Raw genomic sequence first — 27923 nt, 5'->3', positions numbered from 1 at the left:
AAAATCTACTATTTTAATACCCAGTGCCATCATTCCAATATCTGTCTTCATGTGTCAAGCAAACTCATTGAAATAATAATAATGGCTGTTTATATTAAAAATAGGAATAACTGGGCTGTATTCGAAGATCATATACATAATAACTTACTAAATTATCACAGCAAGTATATGAAGTAAGTACTATTATTTTCTTTGCATTACAAATGAGTAAATTGAGACACAGAGAAAATACATAATTGGCCCAAAGTCTCAGGCCTAGTAAGAGGCTCAGCTCTGATTCAATCCAGACTGACCACAATGCTCATGCTTTCAACCACAATATAGAATACAGGATACATTAAACCTCTGTCTTGCAGAATTTATGGCATCTCTCCTCAAAAACCTTTTGGCTAGTTACAGCAAAGGGGCCATTTACTCCCATCCTTTTAGATAATCAAACTCCCATCTTTTTTGATGTATCCCACAATGCAGACTTTTTCTAGTCAAGACTACTCTTCCTTTCAGATTCTTGATGAAAATTAAAGAAGCTTTGCTTTACATCAAAGCTCATGAAAAGGGAGTTTCACTGAAAATTACGCATTTAAGAAAACTGAAAAGGTCTGAGCCAGTGTTTTTTCATGACCTCAGTCACCTTGATAAGACTCTCCCTCCACATGCGGCACAATCAGATGGGAGCTGTAACATTCCATCCATCCTGTTGCCTGCGACTCTTCTGCAGATGTGATCTTTTTGCTGAGAATCCAGACATCAGCTGAAGTAGCCACACATCCAGTTCTCCTGTGCCTTTTAGCCCATTCTGAAGAGAGCAGCCTTCTCCAACATTCTTTTTGGGATCCCTACTCTGAAAATTAAAATGTCCAAAATGCCTTCCCATCAATAAATTCTTATCTACCTCAACAGAAGGCTCAGCAACTTTCATTCCTGGCCTCTAATATAACGCCAGCCCCATAGAAGGAACTTAACGAATGTTCCTTAAATTAGTGAGAAAATCAATAAATGATTTTCCCAGAACCTATAAAGATACAGATATATCATAATAATTGGGTGAAATCAAATCTCTTGTGGACTCCAACAAAGAGAGTGAAAGCTTTGAAATTACAAAAGTATTCCATAAAGGAGTGTTTTCTTCTGAAAGAAAATCTCTCAGCTAAGACCTCAAAGACAGTGATTTACTGAAAATCTAAAATGTGGTATTACCATGATTTAGAGGGAAGTTATGTTTCCCTCTTTAAATGTGATTCACTCTACTTTTAGTAGAGAATGTAGCTAAAGACAGCCAAGATCTTTACCAGTTTATACATTTAGCTTTGTGATAATGCCCATTCCTTCCAATCATTCTTATTTAGCAGTATTTTTTAGCACAGACTACTTTGAATCTTTTCTGAAGTATGTAAAATTTACTTTACTTTCCACAACCTTTTCTATTTAAATGTATATATGTACAAATATTATGTGTACACAGATATCTAATAAGTCATTTCTTTGACTAAATTATATGTGATTTCTATATATTTCAGTTCTCTCTGCTCACTTTTTATTTCCTTGAGCCCATATTACCACCTACTTTATATTGAAAAACTGGCCTATCAAATTTTCATGAAGGAAAATTCTGTAACATTATTTCCATTTCCAAAGGAATTACTTTTCATTGTTCTGTAAGAACAGCATGCTACTCGAAAGCCTTCTAATATAATTTATGTGTTAAGCCTTTATTTATATTCAGCATATCAGAAACCCATCTACTGTCTAAAGTGAGGTTATACCTATCTAATCACACGTATATTCAACAATTAAAATTATTTTTTAAATGAAGGTGAATTGAAACATCCTTTTAGAACTCTGATGCAATAGGCACAACATAAGAATTTTATTAAAACTAAATAATACTATTAAAAAATAAAAGACCACAGAAAAGAATAAAGGTTCTGAAAAATCAGTAATAAGACCATGTCAAATCATCAGTCCTTTTACATGTTGCATTACAGTGTAAGTGTTCTTTACAGAAAGATAAGAAATTGCATTACAAAGAATATGGAAAAAAAAGAAGAATGTGAAAACCACCCACAGTCCAGGAAAGAAAAACACTGTTAAATAGCATAAGTACCCTTCTAATCTCTTGTCTGCGCACATACATACATGAACATAAATAAATGCATAGTTTCCTTTTTCAAAATTTAGCTCATACTGAACATACTGCTTTGCAACCTGCCAGGCCTTTTTAAACCCTGAAATTCATAACTCAAGCCCTTGAGGCAAGCCCTGGAAGAAAGGGGGGACCAGGCTTGAATAGCAATCTTCTAAGAAAAAGAAAAGGAAGGAAAAAGTGGAAGGCTAATGAGATCAAAGAAGACAGGATATGGAAGTGAAAGGATATCACAGAGGAAGCAAAAGATAAAGACGGAATTTTTCAATTTAAACTCCATTTTCTAATTTTCTTAATTGCAACAACATTGCACTATTGTGTGTTTTTGGAAATTCCACTCTATGGTTCAGTCATCCTCTTCGCCTCTTCCTCCCCCTGCTCTGCGGCTGCGGTAGTTTACAGCATAGTGTAGAGATGCCAACCACTGGAGCCAAATTCAATTCCAAATCCAAACATAAGCAATGTTTGCGAATAGAGACTCCTTTGAGGTTCACCCAACTCCAATTTTGCCAGTTCCCTCCAGGGAAAGATTTCCCTTTGAAGCTTCTGTGTATCCGAATGCATTCTGGGATACAGGTTTGGGTTTCTGGTGCGGGGCCATTTACGCATAGAATGAATACGCTCTGCACCTAGCGCTCTCATGCTTTTTGTGAAACACAGCCTGTGACAACGTATAGGAAGGCCAGTATTTGAAGGCATGGCTGGAAAACATTTTTGTTCACGTACATCTAAATTAAAATTTAAAAGGCAAATCAAGAATACTGAATTAGCCCAGATGTTGCAAAGTTAATATGCATGGTGATTTATTCAGAAATGCTCTAAAGTTTAAAAAAAAAATGGAAAGCAGGGCTTGAAATGAAACTTAGTTTCAAATGGTAGTTTTAAAACTGTTCATTGTACTAAGCACCGTCTGACAGATAAATGCCACAGGCTACAACTTGAAATGCTTACACAAGAACAAAATTTTCCTAAAGAAAAATAGCCTACTAAACTATCGGAGGTGGAGTATGTTTCTAGTGTACTTGGAAGAGGGGGCGTGTAGTTGAGCAAGTTTAAGGGACTCTACCTGCCCTGAAGACCTGAAAGCACAACTGGAAAAACCAATGAGCTTTCACTTAAAGTAAACGGGAGTTGGGGGAAGGCTAAGAACTGCATCTGTGCTGAGAATTAGTCGCTGACAAAGCCCACGTGTCAGGAAGACCAGCAGCATTCACTAGTGGTTACGTTATTATCATTTTGGGGGCACACTGAATCCAAAGAGTAGTCTTTAAACCCAGTTAGGAACCTGAGCCCCTTCCATTCCTGGCCTTCTGGGAGGTAGCTTCCCTCTCCTTTTACAACAGAATAACTTTTGACCAAAGAAAAAAAAAAAAGACAAGTTATTGACATTTTCAATCTTGGTTTTGGTTGACTCCATTCTTAATCCCCCCAACTATTTCAATGTCTCCTCTCAGATTAAACTTTGAGGAGGCTGAGGGTTTGTCTACTTGTTTAACCCTTAGGCCCTACTCCCCAGGGCCTCCTCATGATGTCACACACGCTTCCTGCACTAAGGAAACATTTGAGAAGAATGGCCTGCGTTATCATTTCCTCCTTAAATTACTAAGAAGAGATTTGGGAGTGTGCCTGCAGAATTATGTCTCCTGGGCCTCTGAGAGTCTTTATTTTATACTCAATTACTTAGCATTATCCCTGGGAGTTTCATTTGGCTGTTCGATCAAAAATAAATACTGGTGGGTTGACCCACCATCATGGCCTTTTCCAAAATACATCAATACTTAGAAAATACTTATCTTTTATATTATTCTGCTTTCCTCCCTTTGTAGATCCTAGTATTTACTTGTTAATTTGGAATCTCCATCCTAACAAAAATTCCCATATTGCCCACATTGACTTTTTAATTATTCTCCCTGGGCTTCCCTCAAGAGATACGCTTTTGACACAATATGTATTTGTAAAATAATGGTATATACGTAGCATTTTATAAACAAATATATTGGGCAAATTGAAGTGTACTTTCTGTATACACACTTTCATGATCAGAAGACTTGTCATTCCCTTAAAAACTATACTAAGCTTGTACCATTCACCAAGATGTGAAAGGTAAGGCATATTAAAGAATTAGACCTTTACCATCCTAAGTATACTACATATACATTTTGTTCTTTGCTTAGAAGTATATCCATATTATCCTATTATGAGTTGAATAAAATTAGCATGGCTCTATGTTTTAGTTAAATCTGGCAAGAAAACATGAGAGGACAGATGATAAGACTGTTGATGAGTTGTAATTCAAAAGTAAGGCTATTAGCACACACTAGACGAATGATAACATAAGATATGGCAGTCACTAATTATTCTCTCTACAAAATTCAGCCCATGAGACACTGCAGCACAGAGAAAAGAGTGCCAACTTCAGGTAAAAGTCCTAGGTTCCTTCTGGTTTCTTGTCTAGTATATAAGGAGCATTAAAGTTGCCACTCCATCCTAACAAGTGAGAAGTTGAACAAGCTGAAAAACCAACAACTCCTTCTTAGCTCTCTGAGAGAAGAGAGATCTCAGGGAAAACTGCTGCCCCAAAAATTAGAGAGGCAGGGAGGTAGTAGATACAGAGAATCACAACTTAGCAGAACAGAACCCTATGAGCAGAAATTTTCTTGGAAACCAATGCCAGAGCAGGAGATCCTAATCTGTAATTGATAAATCACTGGAAGCTCAGTGTGCACAACTCTGAGAAAACATCAGGGGGACGTAGTCTAAGGTAGGCCTCAACACTTCGGTGAGCTTTACTTCCTGGAGCTCTACCAGGTTTTCACAGTGCATGTAAAAGAAAAATTCCCTCATACTTCTGGCATGGAGATGGGAAATAGACCAATCTGTTGAAAACGCAAACAGCCAAAACTCACACAAGAAGAAATAGATAATCCAAATATTGCTTTTACCTATTAAATGAATTTAATCAATAATTAATAATCTTCCAAAACAGAAAGCATTAGACCCAGATGGGTACACTGGTGAATTCTACCAAATATTTAAGAAAAATATAACAATTTCTATAATCTCCTCCAGAAAATAGAAGCAGAGGTAGTACTTTCTGACTCATTCTATGAGGACAGCACTGTCCTAATACAAAAACCATACAAAGACATTACAAGAAAAGAGAACTGTAATCCAATCTCCTTAAACAAAGGAGGTAAAAATTCTTAACAGAATATTAGCAAATCAAATCCAACAATGTATAAAAAGAACTATATATGATCAAGTGGGATTTATCCTACGTATGCAAGTTTGGTTCAATGTTTGAAACTCAATTAATGTAATCCATTAAGTCAACAGGGTAAAAAAGAAAAAAATCACATGATCATATCAATAAATGCAGACAAAGCATTTGACAAAATGCAATACCCAATCATAAGATAAAATAAAATAGAAAAAAACCTCAGCAAACTAGGAATAGAAGGGAACTTCCTCAACTTGATAAGGAACATACACAAAAACCTATAGCTAGCTAATATCATACTAAATAGTGAGCTTTCCTGCTAAGATATGGAACACAGTAAGGATATCTCCTCTCACCACTGCTTTTCAACATACTAGAAGTTCCAACTAATGCAATGAGACAAGAGAAGTAAATAAAAGACATACAGAGTGGGAAGGAAGAAATAAAATGATCTTTGTTCACAGATGACATGATTGTCTAAGTAAAAGCTACAAAAGAATCGACCAAAAAAATCTCCTGGAACTAATAAGTGATTATAGCAAGATTGTAGAATCAAGATTAATAAACAAAAGTTAACCACTTTCTTATATACAAGCAATGAACAAGTGGAATTTGAAATTAAAAATACAATATCATTTACATTAACACTGAAAAAAGATGAAATACTTAGGTATAAATGTAAAAAAATATGTACAGGCTCTAAAGAAATCTACAAAACTCTAAAGAAAAATATCAAAGAATGAAATAAATGAAGACATATTTCATATTTGTGACTAGGAAGATTTAATTTGTCAAGATGTCAGTTCTTCCCAACTTGATCTATAGAGTCAATGTAATCCCAGTAAAAATCCTAGTAAGTTAATCTTGTGGCTGTTGACAAGATTACTTTAAAGTGTATGCAGGGAGGAAGAAGACCCAGAATAACAAACTCAGTATTAAAGGACAAGAACAGCATTGGAAGACTGATACTGTTCTGACTGTAAGACTTATGATAAAGCTACAATAATCAAGACAGTGTGGTATTGACAAAAGAACAAACAGACCAATGGAACAGAACAGAGAGTCCAGAAATAGACCCATATAAATACAGTCAAATGATCATTGACAAAGGAACAAAAGCAATACTATGGAGCAAAGACAGTCTTTTTAACAAATGGTACTGGAATACCTGGACATTAACATGCAAAAACCTGAATCTAGATGCAGATCTTACATATTTCACAAAAATGATTTCAAAATGGATCATAGATTTAAATGTAAAATGCAAAACTATAAAGCTCCTAGATGGTAACAAAGGAGAATACCTAGGTGATCTTGGGGATGGCGATGACTTTTTAGATACAACACCAAAGGCACGATCTGTGAAAGAAAGAATTGATAAACTGGACTTCATTAAAACTAAAAATTTCTACTACACAAAAGACAGGGTCGAGAGAATGAGAAAATAAGCCACAGACATGGAAACAACAGTTACAAAAGACACGTGATAAAGGACTATGATCCAAAAGATATGAAGAACTCTTAAAACTTAACAAGAAAATGAACAGCTTGATTAAAAATTGAGAAAAAGACCTGAACACATATGTTAGCAAGGAAGACAGATAGCAAGCCAGCATATAAAGAGATGTGCAACATCATAAGTTATTAGGGAATTGCAAATTAAAACAGTAAGATACCATTACATGCTTATTAGAATGGCTAAAATCTGGAACAATGATATCATCAAAGGCTGGTGAGAAAACAGAGCAATAGGAACTCTTATTCATTGTTAGGGGGAATGAAAAATGGTACGGCCACTTTGAAAGACAGTTTGTAGTTGCTTACAAAACTCAACATACTCTTACCATATGATCTGGTAATCACACTCTTTGGTATTTACCAAACGGAGTTAAATTTATGGCCGCACAAAAACCTGCACAATGGTATTCATAGCAGCTAGATTCATAATTGCCAAAACATGGATGCAACCAAGATGTCCTTCAATGGATATATAAATTGTGTTACATCCAGACAGTGGAATATTATTTAGCACTAAAAAGACCTGAGCTATCAAACTATGAAAAGACATATAGGAAACTTAAATGACATTACAAAGAGAAAGAAACCAATCTGTAAAGGCCATACGCTGTATGACTGATGACAAGTTAGGACATTCTGGAAAAGGAAGAAATGTGGACCTAGTAAAAATGTTAGTGTTTTCCTAAGGTTAGGACAGAGGGGAGAATGAATAGGTAGAGCACAGGGGACTTTCTGGGCAGGGAAACTATTCTGCATGATACACAGTGGGGGATACACGTCATTACGCATTTGTCACAATCAAAGAATGTGCAACACCAAGAATGAAACTTAATGTAATCTATGGACTTTGGGTGATAACGAAGTATCAAGGTAGGTTCATCAATTGTAAGAAATGCACACTCTGGTACAATCAAAAGTGTTGACAGTGGAGGAGACTGTGAGTGTGGGAGGACAGGAGGTATATGAGAAACCTCTGTACTTTTTGCTCAGTTTTACTATGAATCTAAAACTGCTCTAAGAGAGTTCATTACAAAAAAAAAAAAAAAAAAGTCCTAGGTTTGGGTTCTGACTGTCTACTTACCAGTTAAGTTGCCCTGGGCTAGTCAACTTAGTAGGCCTTGTAAATTGCTGGTATAACTGGTATTTACTTCCCAGGCTTGCCAAGAGACTGCAGTGAAATGCTGGGTGTGAGAACACTTTGTGAAATGCTAGAGACCAGTGCCTTTGGCTTCCTGCAGAGGCAACCAAACAATTTCTCATCGTTTTCCACTGAGCCAGCATTGGTCATTGCAGATGTGGGAATACCTCATCCTTTTATGATCTTACAAAAAATTAGCATGAGCTCCAAGAAAATCCCAAACAAAAGCTGATGAAACTTCGCAGGATGCCAAGGAAGCAGCTGGCACCATAAACACTGCGAGAGCTTTGCTGGCACGCCTCCCTCCACTGAGCTGCCAACTGCTCTTGATGGGGGGACCTGGCGCTGCAGTGGGGAAACAAACTCAGGAGAGGAGGGGAGGCCATTCTATCAGCTGCCTCTGGCCTGAAGCAAGAGGACACCTTCGGAGAAGTCCTCTTGCAGGGGCCACCAAGTTTCAGTGCATGTCCCATGCTACACACCTTGAGGGAAAGCGATGCATGGCCCAGATCCTTCAGGATGAAGCATCCAGGTAACATAAGCATTGTTTTGGTTTTAAACATACTTTCAATTACCATCATTCTCTATTTCATTAAATCTCTGGAAACAAACACAATCTCTAATGACCTTCTAAACTTTTATGCTTATTTGTTTGTTTTACATTTGCTTGGTTATCTCGTCGGGCATTTTCTAGGTAATTTTTAATGAGCCTTTAAATGTTTTCATTACGAAGAGATGGACAACAGTTTTAAAGTGTGGGTTGTAAAAAGAAACAAGAGGACAATGACTATGTTCTCATATTTAGGCTAACCCTGTTTTACTTCCTCACCTTCCTTTATTATCCTAAGCAGGCATTATATAACCCCTTTAGGATAGCTCAAAAAATTGTTCATTACAAAAAGAGTGTGTAATGGTGTGTCAGATAAGACCAGGAAGAGGAACCCTGAATCACCTTTTCTCACTGAGCTCGTACCCCTATTCAGAAAGGTGCTGCCCATTCAGACCTAGGCAAGGAGGCAGGGTTCCATGGGCACTCCTGCTGCTGGCCTCTGGCCCACGCTCGGTGCTGGTCAGGCCCAGCCTGGGTCTCAGTCTCCCATGCTTGGCAGCACTATGATTTAAAGGGTAAACACAGGTGAGAAAAGACCCTGATCTTTCCACTGAGTTCTTCACAATTAAGTCTTTTAGGAAGGATCAGGAGACCTGTGTCTGTGTACATGTGACCAGGGCATGTTCGAGGTGGAAATATAGTCTCTGGAACTTGTCAACTGGAGAGCTTTCTGCTACTGTTACTATGGTAACAGTCATAGCCAGATAGTTCATCTTCTTTTCTAAGGTAGATTTGAAGTCTGGACTTGAAAATTTATAAACTGATGCTCAGAAGCACCTTCTTCAGGATCAAACTGACCCTCAAATTAAAAGGATCCCATCTCAAATTAGAAACTATGTGTATTTTTAAAAATACTTATGCATTAGCTTGGAAACCCATTGGAACACTGAAACTATATACAAATGGTACCTTTTCCTCTGAGAAGCTAGGCTGATACTTCTTTTCTATTTCAAGAGAATTGGTGGGGGAAAGTGTAATTTGTTTGTGGATCTCTTCAACCCAACAGTAGTAGCCTGCATGACTACATCTCTGAACACAGCAGAGTATAGCTGAGTATGTAACTCTGGGGATTTTTACATATTTATAGGTTCCTGTAAAAATATTCTTTGCCCAAAACTCAAAGATCTACTGACTCACCAACAGCTAACAAAACACTGGGATATCAATTAGATGCTAGAGTGCCAGTCCCAGGAAGAAGAAAGAAAGAAACAGTGAGTCAAAGAAAGGAAGGGGCAGAAGGAAGGAGAGAGAGGGGGGGAGAGAGGCAGGGAGAGAAAGAAGGAAGGGAGGAAGGGAGAGAGAAGAGAAAATGCACTAGTCAGTATGTGTTCTGAAGCATGCCGGGGGAGACGGTTTTCTGACTGGATCCAATTACTTTAACTTCAACAAATATATACATATATTATATACTAATATGCAAGACATCCCAGTGAAAACTCAGTAGCAAGATGGTGTCCTCAAATCATTTTCAAATAGAATTGAATTAAAACAAAACCTACAACAAGCCACCCAAATACATAGACGTAAGTCTTCACATTACTTGTACACAGTAGGTATGTAGGTACAATATGGTGGTATACAAGCTCCAGAGAATGAAAGCTCACAAAAACACAAATCTGAGCAGCTCACCATGCCATTTTAAAATCCTATTTGAAAAAAAAGGAAAAGTTTAAGGCCTGCTTCCTTCTGGTCTACCTACCTACCTTGTTTTCTCTCTTCCACCTATCCATCCATCTATTCATCCATCCATCCTTCCCTTATGCCACGTTCCCCTAAAGCCAACCTGTCATTCTGACCTCAGAAACTAGAATCAATTGGCCTTTTTAGTGATAAGGTAGAGATCTCACTGGGAGCTTGGTGCTGTAGACAATTCCTGTTTCCTCCACTACCCCTTCCCAGTGCAAGCCCCCGTCATCTCCCAGGTGAACAACTGCAGTAGCTTTCTAGCTGGTCTCTCCTTGCCCTTCACATTTATTCTCACATAGTAGCCAGAGTGCACTTTTAAATATCAGATCGTATCACTCACCTTTTTTAAACCTTCCAAACTTTGAACCAGAGTCCTTATCATGATATGCAGTAAATTACGACAATGGAGGTAGGTACAATATGCAAGGAGGAAAGTGCCACAAAGGAGGTAAACTGAGCTGAACTTGGGAGATGAGCAGATATTTTTAGGAGGACAAGGGTGGAAGGAGGACTTGGTAAGGGCATTCCAGCCAGCAGGACTAGCAGTCACACAGGAATGGAAGTGGGAAAGAGCATGGTGGACTTAGAGAGCTTAAAGTGCATCCTGTTGCTGGATTATAAAGTACTACACACTTAGCTATACAAAACAGCAGTAGAAAACATATCTGGGTTCCTGATGTCAGCCCCCTAGAGTGTGGCAGAATGACCTTTATTAAGCAGGTTCTCATTAAGGAAGCTCATTGACACATTCATTCTTATGCAAGCAATGAGACTCCATGGGAGATAAGAACCAGATAGTTCATAGTTTCATAAGCTACACTAATGTGTTTTATTTTATCTTACAGAGAAAGGGAAACCACTAAATGGCTGTGAGTAGAGTTTTTCTCATTGCTTTGTTTTTTGCCTTCGCGCTCCCTGGCAGCGAAGGGAAGGATGTGCAGAAGGGGCTGAGATGAGGGAACTGTTCAGGCATTCATAGACAAGAGTACTATTACTATGAGTTTAAATAAACCTTTGGAAGCACGAAATTTGTGTCCTCTCATAAAAAATAAAAATGGGAAAGTTTGGCTTTTTTTCCAAACCAAGTCATAACTAGAAAGTACAATTCTGAGTCTGTTTCCTCATCTAATTCATGAAATACAGGCTCATCTGAATTCCTTTCCGCCTCTTCCTAAAATGTTTCAGACTACAAATTACCTAAAATGTTTTTCGCTGAAAATTCAAAATATGTCTAGTTTCTGTATGTAAAACACAAGCTCACATTCTTTTTTTAAAATTAATACATTTTACTTTATAGTCAAGTTTTAGGTTTATAGAAAAGCTGAGCAGAAAGTATAAAGCTCCCATATTATCCCCTCCCCAACAGTTCCCCATACTACTAACATTTTACATTTGTATAGTACATTTGTTAAAACTGATGAACCAATATTGATACATTTCCACAGTTTACATGAAGGTTTACTCTGGTTGTCATAAAGTTCTGCGGGCTTTGATAAATGCATGTAACAGTAACATGCAGAACAGCTCTGCTACCCTAGAAATCCCTTTTGCTCTATCTATTCATTCTTCCCTTTCCTCCTGAACCTCTGACAATCACTGACCTTTCTACTAATCCCATAGTTTTGTCTTTGCCAGAATATCATGGAGTTGGAATCATATAGTATGTAGCCTTTTCAGCCTGACTTTCTCTTAGCAATATGCATTTAAGATGCTCTGTGTCTATTCATAGCTTGATAATTCATTTCTTTTTGTTGCTGAAGAATATTCCAATGTCTGGATGTATCACAGTTTGCTTGAAGTACATTTTGATTGCTTCCAACTTTTGGAAATAATGAATAAAACTGCTAAATAAAAATTCATGTACAGGTTTTTGTGTGAGCATACATTTTCAATTCATTTGGGTAAATACCTAGGGTCATGATGGTTAGATTGTATGGTACCAGTATATTTATATTTATAATCAACTTCCAAAGTGTCTTCCAAAGTATCTGCACCATTTTGTATTCCCATCTGCAATGAGAGTTTTTATTTGTAATCCTCTAATGACATATGATGTTGAATATCCTCTCTTATGCTTACCTGCCATTTGCATATCATCTTTAACCAATGGGTCAAAGAAGAAATCAAAAGATAAGTCAGGAAATACTTTGATACAGCATCCCAATGATGCAGTGAAGGCTGTGCTTAGAGAGAAACTTATAATCACCTATATTTTAAAAAAATAGAAGAAACTTTCCACCTTAGGAAGCCAGAAAAAGACAAGCAAACTAAACCCAAAACAAGCAGAAAGAAGAAAATAATAAATATTAAAGCAAAAAAAATGAAGTAGAGAATACAAAAGTTGAGAAGATTAATGAATGGTTCCTTGCAAAGATCAACAAAACTGACAAAATTAGCTAGACTGACTAACAAAAAAAAAAAAAAAAGAAAGATGACTGAAATGACTAAAATCAGGAATAAAAATGGGACATTACTATTGACCTTACAGATTATAAAGAAATACTCTAAACAATTGCATGCCAACAAATGAGATAATGTAGATGAAATGGGCAGATTCCTAGAAAAACACAAACTATCAAAAGAGACTCAAGAATAAACAGACTGAATGGTTAGTCAAATCAACTTATCTGAATTGCCCAATTCTTCTCAGTGTTTCCTTTTTTGAGAATTCTTCTCAGTCAATTATGAAGATTTGCAAGATGTGATGTAAAATGTTTTGTTCTTCTAGGCAGAGAGAATGATATTTATATGAGCAACACAAATATATGGTTAAGTGTTCTACTGTTTCCATTTGCTGTAACATTTGGTCATTTTGGTCCTCCGTAAAAGCAGCCAATGATCATTTGCAATTCTCTCCCAGGTTTCAGGAGCTTAAAGAAATCCAGCTGCCTACTGCTTAATCTTCATCCAATCAGTAAGATGGTGGCTTTTGGAATCAAGCTTGGGAGGAAGGTCAGATCTTTTGCTTACATTACATGTGGGACCTGGGACAAGTCTCTGCAAATCCATTTCCTCATTCTATGGGATGTTGCGGGAATAATATTGTTTTCTTCTAGTATTTCAAGGGATATTTGGGATAGCATCCCAAAATATGCAGTCTAGCTATCAATGTGGCAGGTATTTATTGAACACCTACATACCTGGTAAGTGCTCTGCTAGGGGATACAAGTGAAAGCAAAATGTAACTCTTTCATGGAGATGACAGAACTGTTGGGAAGATACTTTCAATAATTATTAATAGTTTTTATTCATTTCTGTTCTTAACATGGAATTAAAAATTTAAAAACAAACAACACAATCAATCTATAGGCCTACATATTTCTGTGGTAAACAGTGAAAATGCTGATGGCTGTTTTTACAGGTAGTGAAATGCCGATCAATGAGGATTTTATCCTCTGTTCAGAGAGGTTCTTTATATGTCTCCTGAAAATGGAGAGTAGAGGGAACCACTGTAAAAACTGGTTGAAATACTAAGTTCTTATACTTAATTAAATAAAATGAAATATGTATAAGCGCTTATATATTTCCAACAAATTACAAGTACCAAATGAGGTGTGAAGAATTCCAATCACTGTGAACCACCTTGAAAATAATTCAACAACATAGTCTGCAGCTCAGAAATGAGACTATAGAGACAAAGAATGTTGGCAACAAAAGAATAGAGACTAAGGAGTAAGCAAAGGGCAGAGGACAGACACACCTTGCAAATGAGAGCTCACAGGTGCAAAAGACATGACAAGATCTTTATTACCAGAAAAAAATTAAAGCATCTTCCACCAGTGGGGAAAGTAATACTTAAAGTAAGAGGTAAATGACAATGTCTTGGTAAGTAGCTTTCACCAATCTCACAGTTAAAGGCAAGGGAAAAAATTAAGTCCGTTGGAATATCCCAGTTTCAATTTGCTCATCACAAACAGAAATGCTTTCTCCAGAGGACTCCCCAGTTCTTGAGCTGGCACTTGCCCTAACTCTGAACTATATATAGCTCCATCTAGTGAAATAACTTAGAATACTTAGAGTTCCGAAAACCCAAACTAAGAGATGGTTAAAAACATAAATCAACGAAAGATGTGGGGTTTTTTTTTAAGGATAGAATGGGAAAACACTTGCCTATAGTAATACCTGAAATATGTTTTAAAACTCCTAGATAATATAAGAACACTTTTAATTCAATCAGCCAGGTGATACAGTGACCATGCCTAGGTGTTGGTTTGGCAAAGTAGTGAAATGTTGGTGTAAAGGAAGCGTGAAAAAGACTGGCTGTGGAGGTGAGAACTGGGGCTGAGCTGAGGGCTGGTGAATTTCTGAGAAGAGGAGAATGTGTAACGGTGTCCCGGAGCCAGCAAACACCACCCACCGGAGAGCCCATTTTGCCCACCTCTTCCCAACTGCTCACTCAGTGAGGTGTCACTTACAACTTAAAACCAGCCATGGTGGGAGTATTTATACAAGGAAGATCAGCAAATGTGACAGATCAAGGCTACCTGGCCGAGAGCACACCACTCTAACATTTATCAGTGCACCCCTGGAATATACCAACCTCTAAGCCTCCCAGCTGACCACAGGCCTTTTGGATGGAGGCCAGCAACAAAGGCTGGCAGTTACCAGGGTCCCACTTGCCAGAGAAATCTGAAGCTACACGGTGTATGGTTGGTGTGGCTAAGCCCTTGTCAAAAATGGCAAAATTCCCCAAACATATAAAAAAGCAAAGTAGTTCAAGCTACTTTCTCTTTCAACGAGCAGTTGGAAGTGCTCCCAGCACCTTTGAGAAGAAATATCAGGTACCAGAAGAGGTAGCTGACATGCACGCTGAGCACAGGAAGGGGCTTCAGGGACTCCGGAACCAGGGTCTGAATGGCCTTGACCTTCAGCAGTGGCATAGCCCTGGGAAACTTAGGCACTGGACTGGCTCCTCAACTAAAAATCAAATGAGACCAGTGGAGTTTTCTTTCTTTAATTAATGGAACCTTTTTCTCAAATGACCTATTAGACACAATACCAATGCTCTGTAGTAAACTTTATAGTGTCATTTAAAAGGCCAGAGCCTCTGGAAGATACCCAAGTTCCTCTGAAGACCTCAGAACACAATGTGAAAGCCATTGAACTAGACTATTTCCAAAAGTCCAATTTCCAGCACTGGTGTTCTAAACAAGGAATTGGCTGATGATCAGCTACACTTCTCCTCACCAACTTCCCAGTTTCCTAGACGAATAAGCCTCCACCACTTCTACACAATCTACGGGGGTAGAGGGAGTTGAGGCAGATGCTTCTCACCATAGATGCCCCAAGGTCTCCACTTCAAAGGGGGGTTCAACCTGCAAATTGTTAATCCTAGATGGATCTTCAAGTCAGAAGACTTGCTGCTGATGGAAATCAAGTCTGGGCAAGACCTCTGGGTCCCATTCTGAAAACTGATTGATGCACGGGCTCTGGATGCATGAATGGGTTACCATCCTATTCTGAAGTGCTCTGGTCTTAATTTGAACATGATTTGAAAACTGTAATTTTATCAAGAGATAATGGTCAAGGAGGATTACATTTTCTTAAGCTTTTTGAAAAAACTATTCATAGTCAAGAACAGGAAAGCAATTGGATCATTTCAGAGCTAAAAACTTCTCTAGGGAGAATCTCTGGCTTTTTTTTTTTCCTTAGGGGATTTTGATTCTAAGTGACCCAAATTAGTACAGATAAGACGGTATCTCCCTGACCAACAGTATTACTAGAGGTCCACAAGCTAGCACAATATATCACAGGATACACACCGGTGAGCCATAGGCCAACTTTTCAGAGTTAGAGAGTAATTGGATTAGTTGCCAACATTAAAAATTGGAAAATGTCAAATGAAAATTCAAATTTGTGGCTTTCCTTGGGGAAAATAACAGGATATTGCAAAACTGGGCCCGCATTCCTGCCCGGCAACCGTCAGGGGGCTGAGAGAAGCCGTCCCCTCTTCTCCACGGTCTCCACACTTTGTCCCTTCTCCCCACGTCCACTCCCTGCCCTGCCCACCACCCACTTGGTTCCCTTCCTGCCCTTGCTTGAGTTAGTACTGCCTGACTTAAGGCTGTGCTGGACCGAGCTGACACCAGGCCCTTCTGAGGAAAGGGAGGAAAATCCTTAGACGCGGTGCACCGCAAGCTGCTGGTGCTGAGCCCTGGCCCCGCACGGGGATGCTGCTTGCAGGCAAGCGCACACTCTCCTCACACGCAGGCTGAAAACCCGAGCCGCCTTTGGAGACAAGATGGGCAGTGTGTGGATGAGCACATCTATTTCTGAATTTAATGGCATGGAGAACCACAACCCTGCCCACAGTATCAATTTTTCACAAACAAAAGAAGGCTGTGGAGTGAAATGTTCCAAGGGGCCTGGTCCAGGGAACCCTCTAGAATATTTATAGCTTGGATATACAGACAGGAATGCCTTGCTCAGGAGAGAAAATAAGAGCTACCACCATTGAACACTTGTTTTGTGCTCTCTTCCCATCCCCACAATACTCCAGAAAGGTTTCGTAGTCACAGATAGAGGAAGTTCAAGCTCAGAGAGGTTAAATGACTCAGACAAGTCACACAGCTTGTCCCTTGATAGAACCAGCCTTCACTGCACAGGCTGACTGCAGACCTAAGCTTTCTCTGCTATGCTGTGCTGGCGTTTGTATTTAAAAACACCCTCTGTACTCTCCTACACTGCTTCTTGAACATTATTTCTCTTGAGCTCTGTTACAAATTCATGAGGTGCAGGAATTATTACTCACATTTTACAGATGAAGCTCTTAGACACAAAGAATGTAAGTCTTAACTTAATAATTAGTAACTAGTACCCAGGTTTGCTAACTTCAAATCAAGTGTTCTTTCCACTTCCTCAGACTAAAAGCCTATTTGGGGCTGATTATCTATATCTTACTTTTCAGATACTTAATATTAAAAGGTTGTAAAGTTTTTATATTATGGAAATAGTTTTCATTTCTTTTAATGAGGGATTTATTTTTATTTGAAAAGGGCACTAGCAAACCAAGAAAACAAAACTTTCAGATTATTCTGCTCATTAAAAATAACCATGCTTCTTTTAAGGTAGCCAGTAAAACTTCTCTGTGAATGCTATTTATAACAGAGACAAATTTAGTCTTTTGTGGCAAAGGCAGTTGACAAGGAAAATAGGTCTGGGTAAAATACTTTTTTGTTTTTCAGAATAGTGCAACCCAGTTTAGAAGCAACAAAAGTTACCAAAGCAATGCCACAAACTCAAATTTTTAAAAAAGGTAGCAATGGGATAGGGGGTGGGGATGTGGGAGAGATCAGTGGTTTAAACAGATTGGTTTTTAGTGTCTGATAATATATTTTATTTATATGCATATGGTTTTACAGGAGAGAAATTTCCAAAAATAGGCATTTAAAAAAAGGCAAACCTGGACACTACAGAAATGGAGTAAATTAATATAAACCTCAAGAGAAACAGTCTCTCTGGATTCAGTCATGACAGGAGAGCATCTTACAATTTCCCTGAGAGTGTTTCCACTGAATTCACAGATCCCCCAAGTTGGAAGGAGCCATCTGTTCTACCCTCACATACGCATGCCACTTTCTGCTCTCATGACAGCCCTCAGACAGCAGATGCCTGCAGGCCCAAATCCAGCTTATTCTATGAAAGGAGCAGACTCTCATTCCCCACATTTGATTTGAAGGCAGGGCTTTGAAATCTCTTCCAGACGGGGCATATGCTGGGGATGGGTTGCTGCGGGTTTTGAAGGATGTAGGGAATAGCAAGGCAGAATGACTGGAAGAAAGCATGTTGGGAGTTCCATCAGATGTGGGGGCAGCAGCCCTGTGCTAGGGTGATGGATGCAAACAGGAAGAAACTCCATTTTGGAAGATTCTTACAAGGATAGCCACTGAAACAAGGAATTGGTAGATTTGGGCATGAATACATGGCAAATTCCAGAACACTGAGCTACAGTTTCTTAAAGCTACTGTATCTTTCTTCTCCTTGTCCCAGAGGTGCAGAGAGGGTGATGCTGCAGGAAGGACGAAGAGGCTCCCCAACCTCAGTGGCCTCAGGGATAGGAAGCCAGGCAGGTCATTGTAGTGCAACAGGCTCATGAAGGACCAAAAGGCACTCTCTACTTAAGTTGTCCTGAGCAGACCATCAGCTCTCTGGTCAGTTGGGAAGCAGATTCACCAGAAGCACACTGATACAAGAGGTGGCACTCACTGAGCGCATGCTATGCGCTAGGAGTGGTTCCAAGCCCTTCACCTGTACTAACTCATTTAATCTTCATCCTGCAAGGAAAGTACTATTATTATCCCCATTTTTCAGATGAGGAAACCAAGGCACAGAGAGAATGAGCAACTGGTCATCATAGCTAATCACTAGGTCACACTAGGTAGGAAGTAGCAGAGCAGGGTGGGAATCCATTTTAAAAGCAGAGAGAATAATGATCTCCCTAGAGCTGTCCATGACCTAATCCCCAGAACCTATGAATGTATTATCTTATATGGCACAAGGGACTCTGCTGATGGGATAAAATTAAGGATCTTGAGATGGGAAGATTATCCTGGATTATCCTAGTAATCTATCAATGAAAGCAAATTATGACAGAATAAAAAGCAGTATCTAGTGTTTAGTAAAAGGACTTTCTATCGAGTGTAACAGTGAAACTCCCAGAAGTCTAGATCTCAGCTTCTAGACTCTGCACTTAAACCACAATGGCCTCAACTGAAAAGGCTCCCAAGAAACCGTGTCAGTGAGTACCGCAGAGTTTTGGCTTTAGCTGTATTCCTTTTCCAAGCGAAACTATGTGAGTGTCACACCCCTTATCCTGTGCTCTTAACTAGGACAAGGGAACTTAAGAATCAGATAAGTACACCGTGTATGAAGTATGATGAAATGTCATAATTGTTTTTTCTCTGACATCTCTGGGCTTCATTGAAAAGGCCTTTCACTGTCTGTTGACGCCTTGTATCTCCTCTGAGTAATATTGGGTGAATGTGCTTTTCTCAGAAGATACATGTTGGGTTAGAGCCTAAAACTGCTCTACTGATAATCCTACACTGTGGAAAGAATCCTTTAAGGAAAACTGTTAACGGAACATGTCACTATCCCTTAACTCTCTGAAAGATGTATCATGGTCTTCTGGGCAGACCAGGCATCTATAGGGACTGCTAGTCAACAGAAAGGAGCACCAGACTTTGGAGTCATATCAACTTCAGGCCATCCATTGTTGCACCATTACTGACTCTGTGACCTTCACAAGTTAGCCAACCTCTGAAATCTGCAGCTAGAAAATGGGGATAGACATTCCTTCCTGACACCCTGGTTAAGAACTAAATGAGATAATGTTACAAATGCCTACCATAATATCAGTGGCCAATGCCTAGGGATGCCTGTTAGTTCACTTCTCACCTTTCTTGTGTTAGACACAAGTGAGAGGCCAGGCTTCTCACCTGTTCTTTCCAGTTTGCTAAATGGTGGTCTGAAATGATAGAATATTAAGCATGACTCTCCTTGATAACTAAGTGTGCTGTGCTTCATCATATCAAGCAGAGGGTAAAAGGAGCAAAAGACACACACATGCCCCAGGACTTAAAAAAGTGGTTTGTAAACCCAGAGCTAAGCACAAGGCATGTTCTGCCTCTAAGGAAATGAGAACTATGCAAACAGAAAACTCAAGGTGGAGGCGGAGTCATGTCGAAGCAAAAACTCCCGGAACCTTGAAGGTGGAGACTGCCACCTTTTATCACCCAACATTCAACGTCCCTGCCTCTCCATCAACATTTTAAATATTTTCCATGAACTTGAGAAAATGGAAAAGATGGCCTAGGGGTGCCATATTTGCCAGCCATTGAGAAAGTTGGTCACAGATTCTGTTCCTTCCCTTTTCTTTCTCCAGGCATGCTGAAGGGATAAGATGAAAGAGCAGGCGCTGTGCAAGAAGATGGGGAACTGGAGCCCAGCCGTGACCCCCAAAATAGACATGGAGATACAGAGAATGTATTTTTCTATCCAATAGCCCAAGGGAGAACCTCTTCCATTAAAAACACTTTTGATATGAAGCCAGACTGCCCAAGATGACCGCCTAAAAATATACGAAAATCTAGGAAAAACAAGCTCTCCATCCTGGAGGGAATGTCAATGGAAAATAGTTGCTAGGCTTTTCCAGTTACCAGTAATAAAAGAAAAATAGGCTCCCCATTATGAGCCCAGAGCTGGAGGGGTCATCAGCTGGTTCTGGGCCAGCCTCAGAATTTTCTGAGTGCGTTACAAATTACAGGAACAAGATGTGGACTTTTCACTCTAACTATGTTTTCTGAGTCCGGACAATTTATTATTAGGTTTACTTCCCAGTGGGCTAGAGTTGAAAAAGATACCTCCATGTGTGGATAATGTTTATAAGCTTTTAAAACACATACATTCTTATACTGAACAGCAATTGTACCATGCACATAGGCTTTCAATGAAAGAATTAAGAAAAATCCAAATAAGGCATTAATCCTTTCATTCATCAAACACTGATAATATGCCTTAATATTTATATTCTTGGCAAAGTCTCTGCCCCTTTAGGTCTCATTAGTTGTACCTTATTTTTGTCTGCTAGTTCAGTGTGAAGTCTTTTGAAAGTAGGGTCATATCTTAGTCATCTCTGATCCTTTGTCCCAGTACAGTGCCTAACATAAAGAAGATTATAAAGTTGGATGAAGGAATTTCTCTTTTGTAAGCTGCAGGTGAAGGCAATTTTCCATTATGTTTTCCATGGGCGCATAAATATCTATGCAATAAATCCCTCTTAGAGTCTAATGCTGGGAGGGGAAAATGCCTCCATGATGTTCTTTTCCTTTACATAACAAGAATACAGCACTTTATGTTTCCTTTATTTATCTGGATCCCAGGAAGTGTAAAGTCAAGTTTTAAGCTCAATTAGTCACTTTCCTTAGCCTAATACTTCTAATACAAAGCTTTCCCCTCTTAATTACTCTTTTACCTGGCTCCTTATCTTTTACCCCTGTTTTACACAAACTTTAAGTTTCCTCAAATCCCTGGTCGAGGAAGAAAATAGTGAACTAAAAATAATAAATACACAAAGCACTAAGAAAGCAAGTTAGTACATTTCTTTTCAATGGTTTCTTATATAAGCTGCAGAAATCCTCTTGAGATGCAATGGTGCTACATCCATGACCACTGACTGTGTTTCAAAAGAATGGAACAGAGCAAACATAATGTGATCCCGAAGAAGAGAGCGCTGGCCTGGAAGACCAGCATCACAGGCTGAATTTCCACCTCTGCCCCCCACTAGCTCTGTGACCTTGAACAAGATACTTAAATTCACGAGCACCAGTTTCCTCATCTCATAAATGGAGTGCACTTGTTCTTCCAACCGACACAGACTGAATCCTTACTATGTGGCAGGTACAGTGTCAAGCAAATAAGATGAGATCCATGCACTCAAGTTAGCACACAGTCTCGTAAAAGAGACATAAGAGGAAACAGGTGATTACAGTCTAATGTGACCATTGCTACACTACACAGGGTACAGAAGAGGCACGGAAGGGAGCCATATAAAGCAGACTGGAGGATTTGAAAGGAGACTGCAGTTGCATTGATTTTTAAAGTATTGGGAATTAACCAGATGAAAATGGGACAGAGAGGGGAAGAGGGCATTCCGGGACTCAGGAAGAGCACATGTGAAATCACAAAGACACGAGATACATGACGAGAGTGGGTAACTAGAGATTGTTGGGAAATAATATAGTATGTGTCCTGTCTACCTCCCGGGTAGTTTCAAGGATCAGTTGAGTGGATGTTTACATTTAAAGTGCTTTATAAACTGTAAAGCACCATACACATGTTCAAATGTAAAAGATTATTATTAGACACTCATTTTTTTCTCCCTCCAAATTGGAAACATTTGCTGAAGTAAACATTGCTGATGCATTAGCTGTCAGAATGGTGTATTATATTTGGAAAACATTTGCCAATGCCTGTTGAGTTTTTAAATTCTCAGTCACATGTGTTTTTGTTTGAGAAAATACATCAAGTAATAATGGATTTATTGTTAATTGTGCAATATTGGAGCTTCAAGGTTTAAGTGATTTCTCTTCCATGTTGACTTTATTCCATGCTGACTGTGGAGTTTGCAGTCATTTATTTATTAATGAGAACTGATAAGTGAACACTATCACCACCTTGTAGTGATCAAATTTTGCTATCAGAGGAAATTCAGGATTCTTTACATGGGCAAGTGTGCCAATAAAAACAATTCCTTCTGAGAAAAGGAGAAAAAGAAGTGAAGTGTGGTTACCTCCACTTAAAATAGCTTCCCAAACAAGGCCTAGTGGAGCTCAGATCCAAATACTCATCTTCCTTTTCAGCACTTCAAGAACCAAACACTTCCTTCTTAGGGACATTTTTCTATGGTTAGTGAAATCAACAAAAAGTATTTTGGGTAGAAAAATTAGGATGGATAACTCATGCTCAAAATTCTTGACATTTATACACTATCAGTCATTGGAGGGTTTGAATCACTACAATTAAAAAGTGCATTCCTATTTTCCCTCCTTCCTGTAAGACATTCCTCAAAAAGGAAGATCTGAAAAGAAAAAGATAATAGGATTTTTTTCATGTTGCCAACAAGTTGTCTGGACTTTACCTTTTCATACTTACACTCTCAGAAAATAATCATATCCTGCCACCTCTCCACCTTGCAAAAGACAAACATTTCAAGTCTTGGAAGGTCTGTATTAGTGATGAAATCGTATTACCAAGTCATGATTAATTAAGCCACTCATCAGCAATTTTGGTCATCAGGATCTAATACATCACATTGATGAACTAAGTATTACATTCACCTATTTTGTTTTGCATAGAGGAAAACAGAATGATAGCTCATCAAAGCTAGATGGGACCTGAAAGGCTCTTCTGGGTGACATCCCATTTTATGGATGAGAAAGACCTAAGGAAAGTCAACTCATTGGTTTACGGTCAGGCAGTGAATAAATGGCACAGTGGGGATTAGACGCTGATGCTCTTATCCAGCAGGGGAGTATCTCTGGACACAAAGCTAACATCCAAAAAAAAAGATGGGGGAATTGCAGTTGCTGGGGGGAGAGGCTTCAGACAAGGGTCCACCTGCTGCCACTCCAAGCCCACTCCTTCAGGGCACTGCCAAGCTCCTCTCTCCAAGGAGCAGCATGAGAGCACCAGGGCTCCAAGGGCCTGTTGGCAAGTAAGAGAACCAGTCATGATGTGCTTGAGGCAGGCAGCTCAGTGATCTGAGTGGCCCTGGCACTGTGATGGGGCTCCCAGCTGGAGCGACAAGCCCCGCTGCGCCTGGACAGGAGCGGTGGCTGAAACTCCAGACAGCCTCACTTGCTTTAGAGGCCGGCTGGGAAAAAAATGGTTTCTTGCAGAATTCCTGTTAGTGCAGTCAGCTCCCATTCTCTTGTGAAACCGGATTTGTAGGCACATGCACAGGCCAATGAGTCAGCCCTGAAAAAGTCATTCATAATTTATGTATAAACAAGAATAGCTTTTGTTTCAGAGAATTTGGGAGGTTTTTGTAGGCTGCTTTCTTCCAGTACCATTTCTGAAGAACTGTTCCTGTCTCAAGGCGGTTCCTATGGGCCTATAAATACTTTGATGTTCAGACATCTGGAACTTATATTTGGTGTTGACTAATGAGTATTATTATTTTATTATGTATTTATATATGATCTGAAAGAAATTTGAGGTTATATGCCACATAACTCTGTATACACACTGAACAATGACAAATTCTTTTTACCCATTACACTTATGATTTATTGCTCGGGCAGAAGAAGTTCTGAGTCATTCAATTGACATATAATTGTGTTTTGGAAGATAGTAATGGGATAGAGAGAATGTAAAATTGCCCTTAACATATATCGTTAAAATAATTTGTAAGTAGACAAAATGGACTCCAGAGATATTATTTCCCTCATTTCTCAAAAATATCAAAGGATAGCCAATAGGGAAACAAACTACAGTGCTCCTTTTGAATGAATCAAGAAGAACCCTGGTCTTAGAAATACATGTGGGCATGTTTGAAAGGGCAATAAACAATGCATAATGGATCTGACTTCAAAGAATGTCTATTGGAGAAGCAGACCCATTTCAAAGTCAAATGCTCAATACCCAGTTTGCCTTGGTACCAGTAAGCCACAGGTAAACATTCAGATCAAAGGGAAAGGTGGGTGTGTGGAGGGGCATGTGGTGACATTACTTTCTCCACAAAGCATTTCCCCCAAGGGACACTGGGAACCAGCACCTTGTAACAGTCTCTGTTGTATATTCAGGAATGTATTTTAGAGGAGTGGCAGAGGTATTCTGGTCTTCAAGAATCGCAATTCAAAGGCCATTAAACAAGAGGTGTACTGAAGGTGGCATGCACTTGGGAAGAGGATACTGAGTTGGAAAGGGATAAATGGAGCTATTGTGGGCCACGCTGATCCATGCTGTCTTGCTTCTCCCTCCCACAAACAACATCAGTGTAAACTGGTTTGGCTCATCAGCAGGCCGTCTGGCCCTTCCTGTAAAAATGAGCCCTCTGTGCAGGCAGGCAGAGCAGCTGCCAACAAAGGCCCACTGGAGTGTTTGAAAGCCTGAGCTTACTGCTGGATCAAAGCATTTCTAGAGGCTAAAGCTGTGAACAGGATATGCCATCAACAGTGGTAGGAACTTTCTACAGCTCCCCTAAAGAACCCTTCTAAGTGACGTAACTGCTTTGCTAACAGTCCCCAATTTCAGTTCCCACAGTGTGGGCAGTATTCATTTGAAGTCACTAACCTAGAATTCATACTGAATTGAGTTTTAGGGCCTTTGTCCAAGCATTAGCTGACTCCATAGCAGGGAAGAAGTTAGAAAAGACCTAGTGGATCCCACAACAGAGAAAGAAGGAGCAAACCAACAGAAAACAAAGGAAAATCAAAACTTGGTTTTAAGAATGTTATAAAATGAAGAAGCATTTTCAGTCTTTACCCCCTGCCCCCCACCCCCACCCCACACACACACCTTTCAGGGACTTTATTTTATGGTCCATTATAAATAAATTAGAATATTGCTCAGAAGCATTAGGTTAAGAAGCATAAGTTTAAATAGATGTTCGAATAGATTGAATAGTTTGAATAGATGCAAAATCCTGAGATGTAAGGACAAAACTTACAGGTTATGTTTAGATTGCATGAGAGTTATCTGTCCTATATATTTAAAAGTGTGTCACAATATTTTCCTTTGACTGTCTTCCAATGAATGTATTTCTCGTCCAAAGGATTATGTGAGGGTTAGCTGATTAGAAGTAAACAAGAAATAGATTTATTCAAAGTAAACAGAGCAACAGAGAAGTAGCATGAACCAACCTCACTATAAATAATGGAAAAATAGATGTCAACCTTTACCACTGATTACCCTAGTAGTTCCCAAAAATGTTCTCTTCCCGAACAGCTATTCCTACTCCATGCCTAAGCAATGCCAGCTAAGCAGCGTAATGTATCAGCTAATCTTACCTATCACGCCTCCCAGTTTATTTCAGTCTACTTGTACTTGGAATTAGGCCAAGCCTCTAACTTGGGTTGATAAGTTTGGGCTTCTAATGAAATAATAAATATGTTCCAATCCCCTCATTCCAGGGCTCCTGTGTAGCTCCATATTATAACTGTAAAAATCCATCATTCTAGATTAGCCCCATCCTAAGGATTGTGTTCACATTTCCCAACATCTATCTGTAATCAGATGGTTTGACCTGTGGAGTTAGAGTTGCCCAATTTTGGGTTTCACTCCATCTAGTAAGACACAGACCCTGAATGATTTTGCTCAGGTCGTTTCAGACAACAATATTCTGGTCCAATTCTTCCAAACTTTGTGGAGTTTCTATTTTGCTGCTCCCCAGCCTCACCCCTGCATGGTGGTCACTCCTTGGATTTCCAGACACTGGATGACCCAGATGAGATGCTCCATACCAACTGCTTCCAGAAATATTCCTGGAATGCTGGATCCCAGAGGCGTTTCTCCAAGACTGCTTCTTGACCTCTCTAGAACCAACCAGAAACTGTATACTTAGAAGGTTGGTGGAACTTCCTTCAGACATTCCTCTATGCTTTTACATAAATTTCATGTACTTTCTGCAAGTTGGAAAGTACACATATTCAAATACTGCTTTTTCCCCTTGATGGATTTTTCTCCTTGGCAATAAACACAGAATTTTAACATCATTGTAATTGCTATAATATATTCCATCATTTGTCTATATTATAGTACACTTAACCATCTTCCTACTGATAGGCATTGCGTTATACTTTTCTATATTAACAAAAATATCTTAATGCTCACCCTTTTAGTGATTTGCACCAGTCTCCTTCAAATAAATTTCCATAAGTAGAATATGGATATCAGTGTATATTTATACTTTATATTTTGAAACATATTGCCAAGCCAAACTGTGCTGATACACAGTCATTCACCCATACTTGCATTATCTTTGAGTTGTTTTCTTTTTTTCTTTTTTCCTGAACCTGTTTAATCTCTGGTACAATCTGAAAGGTGAGTTTTGTTTTCATTAGCTTTTCTTTGTCTATCAGTGAGACTGAAAATCTTCATATATATTTATTGGCTAATAGTATTTCTCCATTTGCACATCATCTGCTCACGTCCTTTGAACTTTTTTATTTATATAAACATTTATTCACACAGTGGTTAGTAGTTCTTTGTCTACTAGAAATATTACCCAGTGTGCTATCTGTAGGTGCAGCAAATATTTTTCCACTATAGAATTTCTACTTTTTATTATTGTTTTAAGCCACATATTTTTTAATTATTAGAAATTTCAAACATACACATAAAAACAGGGGAAAAAAGTAGAAGACTATAAATGAACCCCATGAGCCCATTACCCAGCTTCAAAAGTTCATTTACAATCCTATTTCAGTTTTGAACCCCACTTCTTCTAACCCTGTATTCTTTTGCAACAAATCCCAGACATACTATTTCATCTACAAAACTTCAGTATATATTTCTAAAATAAAAAAGGTTTTTTTAATGGCATCAAATTTATCATATTTTTCACTTAAGATTTCTGGGTTTTATAATATACTCATCATTCTCAAGACCAAATTATTTTTGAAATGTATTTATGATTTATCAGACATTATTTTTGTTCCATATTTAACATTTAAATATTTGATCCATTTGATTATTTTGGCACAAAGGAAAGATACACAGCCCTGTGTCCCTATCACCCAATATGATTTATCAAATTATTTTCCCAACTAACATAAAAGCTACTTTTGTCATATACAAAATGCTCTACATGCCTAATACTGCTTCTGTACTGACCCCTTAATCGATTGATTGGATTCCCCATTTGTAATAACACATTGTTTTACTTCTTGTCACTCACTAAAATATTTTAATAACTGATACAAGTTTTACCTCATTAGAGGTCTTTCCTAACATTCTAGCCATTACATCTTAATCATCCAAATTAATTTTTAAATTATTTTGCTCCATTCCCCAAAATCCTGCCGTGATTTTAATTGGTAATTCATTGACATTATGCATTAGTTTAGGGAGAATTTTTATTTTCTAAAGTTAAATTTCCCTAACAAGA

General features: G+C 38.7%; 2 long non-coding RNA genes across 2 annotated transcripts in view; one reads left to right on the top strand and one right to left on the bottom strand.

The window, feature by feature from the left end:
• LOC140847176 (uncharacterized) overlaps window positions 1–27923 on the bottom strand; it is a 393974-nt gene that overhangs the window by 230399 nt on the left and 135652 nt on the right. The gene's annotated exons all lie outside the window — the stretch shown is intronic.
• On the top strand, window positions 584–27923 carry LOC140847181 (uncharacterized). The gene is made up of 3 exons (XR_012126893.1): window positions 584–8551; window positions 13176–13267; window positions 20199–27923. It is a non-coding gene; the product is annotated as an uncharacterized lncRNA (long non-coding RNA).

Source organism: Manis javanica, chromosome 2 (assembly GCF_040802235.1).
Source record: "Manis javanica isolate MJ-LG chromosome 2, MJ_LKY, whole genome shotgun sequence".
Lineage (NCBI taxonomy): Eukaryota > Metazoa > Chordata > Mammalia > Pholidota > Manidae > Manis > Manis javanica.
The sequence above is the reverse complement of the archived record's forward strand: the minus strand, read 5'-3'. Positions and strand labels throughout refer to the sequence as shown.